Source organism: Trachypithecus francoisi, unplaced genomic scaffold, assembly GCF_009764315.1.
Source record: "Trachypithecus francoisi isolate TF-2019V2 unplaced genomic scaffold, Tfra_2.0 Contig01440, whole genome shotgun sequence".
NCBI lineage: Eukaryota > Metazoa > Chordata > Mammalia > Primates > Cercopithecidae > Trachypithecus > Trachypithecus francoisi.
The window spans coordinates 5,757,597-5,764,274 of record NW_022681431.1 but is presented as its reverse complement, the minus strand read 5'-3'; the positions used below and the strand labels follow the sequence as shown (position 1 = coordinate 5,764,274).

Here is a 6,678-nt window from a genome sequence, read left to right as displayed (position 1 = left end):
TTTTGCTCTTAACTGTAAGTTATTGAATTTCCTGATTTTGCTTTTTATTTCTGAACATAAATGATTAATAAAGGTATATACAACTAAAAAACGAAAACAAAACAAAAAACCTCCTTTATTTGTGCAAAGGCACAAAGAAAGGAGTAAAACCTCTCCCTTTCCTGAATGTCCCTGAAGAAGGATTCTATGAGAGCACTGGCTCCAAAGTGAAATTTTTTTGTTTAATATATTTGTTTTAAAATCTGTTTACCAGGACTTCTGGTTTCTACTCCAACAAGTAAAATTTGGGGTTATCCCTTCCATCTTCTTACCAAGGGAAAAACGGAATAAACTGAAATAAACAATCTTCTGAATTCCATCGTAGAATTGATGTCACAGGAAAACTGCTGGCCTGAGAAGAGGAGAGACAGACAGGTAAAATACAGAGTGACAGTTTATCCTCAATCTTAGGGACTAAAACTCAGGATTAGAAGACCACAGCTGAAGCCAGTATTTTTAGCAACACGTAACTCAATTCATGAAAACTTGAGTCTCAGTGTAGATAAGCTTCAGAGTTTAAAACTCTTAGGGGCTCAGTCTCAGGGGGTCTTTACACTTTTGTGTTTTACCTCCAGGAGACCCACCAAGTTCTCACTGTGAAAATTGGAGTATAATCCCTTCATGCTTCTGGCAGAGGGAGGATAAAAATAACCACTGTAACGTAAGCCCAGAGCAGCCTGCCCTTACCCTCTCCTTCAAAGGAAATTACAAGAGCCTAACTAATGTCAGGTAAGAAAAACATTCAATCCATTCAACTCCATCCCCCTCTAGCTTTCCTGCTTCACTTAAGTGGGGAAAAGCTGAGAAGCACTTTCAAAGGTCATAGCCCAGGACACAGGCTCAGTGGAAGATAGCGACCCAAGATAGATAGCGACTATAGAATGCTCTTTTCCCCCATACCTTACAGCCACATCAACAGGACTACTGTAAATAATGGAGAATTACAATTGAAAAATTGAAAGTTTCAGAATTTATTTAAGAATGAGTTCCTAGAGAAACCTAAAAACACAAGGGATGACACAAAGACACTAAGCGAAATTGAAGCCTCAGACACCTATAGGTACAAGAAACAGTAAGCACAGTATAATTCCTAGCCAGGTAAACATAACCGTCACACTAAACGCCTACCTATGTGAGTACATGTAACCCAAGACGTAATATCCAACTTCTAACATAAAATGACATGAAATGCTAAAATATAAGAAAAGACAAGTTGAAACTAAGTATCATAATCTAATTCAGATATGGCAGAGATTTGAGGATTGTCCTACCAGGAGTTTAAAATAACAATGATTAATATGCCCAGGTCTCTAGTGGAAAAGTGGACAACATGCAAAATAGATGAATAATATAAGCATTTATGTTAAAACTTAAGAAATCCAAAGTCAGTGTTAGAAATAAAAAACACTGTAATGGAAATAAAGAATGCTTTAGATGGGCTCACCATCATATTATACATGGACAAGGAAAGATTCAGTGACATTGAAAATATGTCAATAGAAAGTTCCCTGGCCGGGCGCAGTGGCTCAAGCCTGTAATCCCAGCACTTTGGGAGGCCGAGACGGGTGGATCACGAGGTCAGGAGATCAAGACCATCCTGGCTAACACGGTGAAACCCCGTCTCTACTAAAAAATACAAAAAACTAGCCGGGCGAGGTGGCAGGCGCCTGTAGTCCCAGCTACTTGGGAGGCTGAGTCAGGAGAATGGCGTAAACCCAGGAGGCGGAGCTTGCAGTGAGCTGAGATCCGGCCACTGCACTCCAGCCTGGGCCACAGAGCGAGACTCCGTCTCAAAAAAAAAAAAAAAAAAAAGAAAGTTCCCAAACTGAAATTCAAAGAGAGAGAAAAAAACCAGAGTATGCATGAACTGTGAAGTGATTTTAAGAGGTGAATATGTATACATATATATATGTGTGTATATGTGTATATGCATGTATGTGTGTATATATATACATATATACATGTGTGTATATGCATGTGTATATATGTGTGTGTATACACACACACACACATGCGTGCGCACACATGTTGCGGGACTTTTCCTTAGTTCCTTAGTTCACTAAAGACAGGGTCCTTGTTCCATGGCCATGAAAATTTAGGCTCCTAGATGATTTGAAGGGTGAGCAAAGCAGGGTTTTATTGGTAGAAAGGGAAGAAAAGGGGGAAACAGGGACTCTCCAGAAGGCCAGAGTCCCTACCAGAGTGCTTCCTGCCACGTAGTTCAAATCCCAGTTTCCAGATAGAAAGAGGAGGGGCCAGGCTCCTCCCCACTGCAGAAAGCTCCACTTTTTGAGGCACCACCCCAGTGTATAGGCTGATTGGAGTTTTTCTGGGAACCTCTTTGCACTTGCCTGTCTCACATATATATGTGTGTCTGTGTGTGTGTTTGTGCATGCATATATTATATATAGATATCTATATCTATAAATCTATATCTATGTCTTTATCTATATCTATATAATGGGAATGCCAGGAAGACAAGAGACAATGGATCAGACTAACTATTTGAAATAATCATTGATAACTTATTTTCAAAAAATAAAACACCAAACCTCAGATCCAGCAATCTCAGAGAACAGCAAACAGGATAAGTATATAATAATCTACACAGAAGAATATTACATTAAACTTCAGAAATTCAGTGACAAAGAGAAAATCCTATTTTATGTTTTTTTTATTTTTATTTTTCATAGAGATGAGGGCTCGTTATGTTGACCAGACTGGTCTCAAACTCCTGGCCTCAAGAAATTCTCTCACCTCACCCTCTCAAAATTCTAGGATTATAGCATGAGCAATTATGCCTGAGCTAAGAGAAAATCTTTTTTTTTTTTTTTTTTTAGACGGAGTCTTGCTCTGTCGCCCAGGCTGGAGTGCAGTGGCTGGATCTCAGCTCACTGCAACCTCCGCCTCCCGGGTTTACGCCGTTCTCCCGTCTCAGCCTCCCGAGTAGCTGGGACTACAGGCACCCGCCACCACGCCCGGCTAGTATTTTGTATTTTTTTTTAGTAGAGACGGGGTTTCACCATGTTAGCCAGGATGGTCTCGATCTCCTGACCTCGTGATCCGCCCGTCTCAGCCTCCCAAAGTGCTGGGATTACAGGCTTGAGCCACTGCGCCTGTCCCAAGAGAAAATCTTAAAAGAAGTTGAGGGGAGTGGAAACCATTTTACACACGTAGGAAAAGTGATAGAAATTACATTGAATTTCTTATTATAATGCATGGAAACAAGAGAGTGAAGTGAAATATTTCAAATGTTGAAAACATAAGCACACCAATCTACAATTCTGTGTCCAGCAAAATTACTCTTCAAAAGATAAGAATAATTAGGATATTCATTACCTCAAACATTTATCATTTCTTTGTGTTGGGAACATTCAAAGTCTCCTTTCTAGCTATTTTGAAATATACTATAAGTTCTTGTAAACAGTAGTCACTCTATTATGCCATTGAACACTAGAACTTATTCTTTCTATTTTAGCTGCACTTTTGTACCCATTAGCTGACCTCTCTTCATCCCCCATCCTTCCTACCCTTTCCAGTCTCTGGTGGCCACCATTCTATTCTCTACCTTTATGAGATTAATCTTTTAGCTTCCACATATGAGTGAGAATGTGCAATATTTGTCTTTCTGTGCCTGGCCTATTTCACTTAATGTCATTCAATTACACTCACACTGCTGCAAATGACAGGATTTAATTCTTCCTTATGACTGAAAAACATTCAATTTGTGTGTGTGTGTATATATATATGTATATCATATTTTCTTTATCCATTAATCTGTGGATAGACACTTAGGTTGATTCCATCTCTTGGCTATTGTGAATAGTGATGCAATAAACAAGGTGAGACAGATACCTTTTCCATATACTGTTTTCAGCTGGGTATGGACACTCATGCCTGTAATCCCAGCACATTGGAAGACCAGGGTGGCAGGATTACTTGAGGTTAGCAGCTCGTGACCAGCCCGGGCAGCATAGTGAGACCCTGCCTCTGCTAAAAGTCTGGAAAAGACTTATTTCTGTTTCATTTATGAAGCTTAGTTTTGCAGGATGCAGAATTCTTGGCTGGCATTGCTTTTTTTCTTTGAGGAGCCTAAAAATAGACCCTCAGTATTTTACAGCTTATATGGTTTCTGCTAAGAAATCTGCAGGTAGTCTGATGGGATTTCCTTTATTGGTGATTTGACCCTTCTCTCTACCTGTCTTTAAAATTCTTCTCTTTAGCATTGACTTTCAATAGCCTAATGACTATATGCCATGGCAATGTTCATCTTTTATAGTATCTTGCATGTTTTCTCTGAATTTCTTATATATAGATGTCTGCCTCTAGAGCAAGATCAGATAAATTTTCATGAATTATTCCCTCAAATATGCTTTCCAAATTTCTTACTTTTTCTTCTCTTTCAGGAATGTCCATAAATTATAGGCTTGGCCATATTACATATTCTCATGTTTTTTGAAGGCTTTCTTAAGGCTTTTGACTGCATTTTAAAGTTTCTTTAGTGAATTTTTCATTTCCAGAAGTTCTGTGTTTTTTGTTTGTTTGTTTTGTTTTGTTTTGTTTTTTGTTTTGTTTTTTGAGGCAGAGTCTCATTCTGTTGCCCAGGCTGGAGTGCAGTGGTGCTATATCAGCTCATTGTAAGCTCCATCTCCTGGGTTCACGCCATTCTCCTGCCTCAGCCTCCCAAGTAGCTGGGACTACAGGTGCCCGCCACCCGCCTCGTGAATTTTTTGTATTTTTAGTAGAGACGGGGTTTCACCGTGCTGACCAGGATGGTCTTGCTCTCCTGACCTCGTGATCCGCCTGCCTCGGCCTCCCAAAGTGCTGGGATTACAGGCGTGAGCCACCGAGCCCAGCTAGTTGTGTTTTCTTTTAATATAGCTATTTTGTCTTACATATCCTAAGTTATTTTTCTTGTTTCTTTAAGTTGATTTTCAAGTTTCTCCTGGATCTCACTGAGCATTTTTATAATCCATATTTTGAGTTTTCTATCTGTCACTTCAAAATTTTCATTTTGGTTAGGATCCATTGCTAGAGAACTAGTATGATCCTTTGGTGGGGGTGGGGGGCGGGGTGTAGCAATGCTCTTTTTTTCATGGTTCAAGAGTTCTTATGCTGGTTCCTTCTCATCTGAAGAAGCTGTCACATCTTACTTTTGAATGTACTTTCATTTGGATGGGACTCTGCTCCTTGAGGTTTTGATTGTAGTATATGTTGAGTAGGGTCCTTTAGTTTTCTTCTGAGTGCTGGTAGGGGGCCAAGACTCTGTATGAATTCCTTGGTTATAGATAACCTTAGTGTAGCGGTTTCTTCAACTGATGATTGTCTCTAGGTTGTAGTAGCAGTATACTGGACATGTGAGCAGGTTCACCACATCCTTCAGAAACAGGAGGTGGAGGTCTCAGGAACTTTATCTCATTTCACTGTACTGTGCACTTCTGTCAGCAGGTAACACACTGGGCTTTATAGTTTGATCTCCAGGCCAGTAGATGGTACTTGCAGATAAGAGCCAGCTAAGCACTGTGCAGTTGTGTTAGCAGAAATTGTGATGCAGCTTGACCTCACAGCCAGTAGGTGATGCTTGCAGGAGAGGGTCAGCTGTCGTGGTGGCACTGGAATTTTTGCTTGGCCTTTGTTGGGAGCAGGCCTCCCCAAAATCTGGCCATAAACTGGTCCTAAAACTGGCCATAAACAAAATCTCTGCAGCACTGTAGCATGTTCATAATGTCCCTAACGCCCACGCTGGAAGGTTGTGAGTTTACCGGAATGAGGGCAAGGAACACCTGGCCCACCCAGGACGGAAAACTGCTTAAAGGCATTCTTAAGCCACGAACATTAGCATGAGTGATCTGTGCCTTAAGGACATGCTCCTGCTGCAGTTAACTAGCCCAACCTATTCGTTTAATTCAGCCCATCCCTTCGTCTCCCATAAGGGATACTTTTAGTTAAGTTAATATATATAGAAACAATGCTAATGACTGGTTTGCTGTTAATAAATATCTGGGTAAATCTCTGTTCGGGGCTTTCAGCTCTGAAGGCTGTGAGACCCCTGATTTCCCACTTCACACCTCATATTTCTGTGTGTGTGTCTTTAATTCCTCTAGCACTACTGGGTTGGGGTCTCTCCAACTGAGCTGGTCTCAGCAGACCTTTATTAATCAGAAGAAGTACTCAGGTGTCCTAGGCAGTAGACATGTGGAAAATTCCCAGGGGTCAGCATTACCATGCTGTGCCACTGAGGGAGTTGGAGGGGACAAAGCTGAGCAGGAATGGGTTGGGAAAGCCCATGACGTGGCTCCCTAAGGTAGGTCAAGTGTTGACCCTAGTGAGGGTCAAGGGACAGCTGTCAGATTGCTGGGGCAACCCTCCAGGGAGGAGTGGAGGAGCTTCTGCACCAAGGGGCCCACATGGGGATAGAGGGGTACCCTGTAATCTGTAACCTAGCAGGCTGCAGTAGGACAAGCTCAGCTCCCACAGCCACAACTCAGTAGGTCTCCCTCCAGTATCTGGTTACTGACAGCAGGCCAGGTTGGCAAGGCTAGTTTCAAGCAGTCTTCATTCAAGTGGTGAAGCCACCCCAGGCTGTGAAACCCTTCCTGGGACAGAAACTATGGCTCTAAGGCCATACCCTTCCCAGTT

At 41.6% G+C, this 6,678-nt stretch overlaps 1 long non-coding RNA gene across 1 annotated transcript; it reads left to right on the top strand.

Annotated features, from left to right (window-relative positions):
- The first annotated feature begins 414 nt into the window (after positions 1-414).
- On the top strand, positions 415-4,357 carry LOC117092131. The gene is made up of 3 exons (XR_004440632.1): positions 415-426; positions 2,740-2,744; positions 4,150-4,357. It is a non-coding gene; the product is annotated as an uncharacterized LOC117092131 (long non-coding RNA).
- The last annotated feature ends 2,321 nt before the right edge of the window (positions 4,358-6,678 follow it).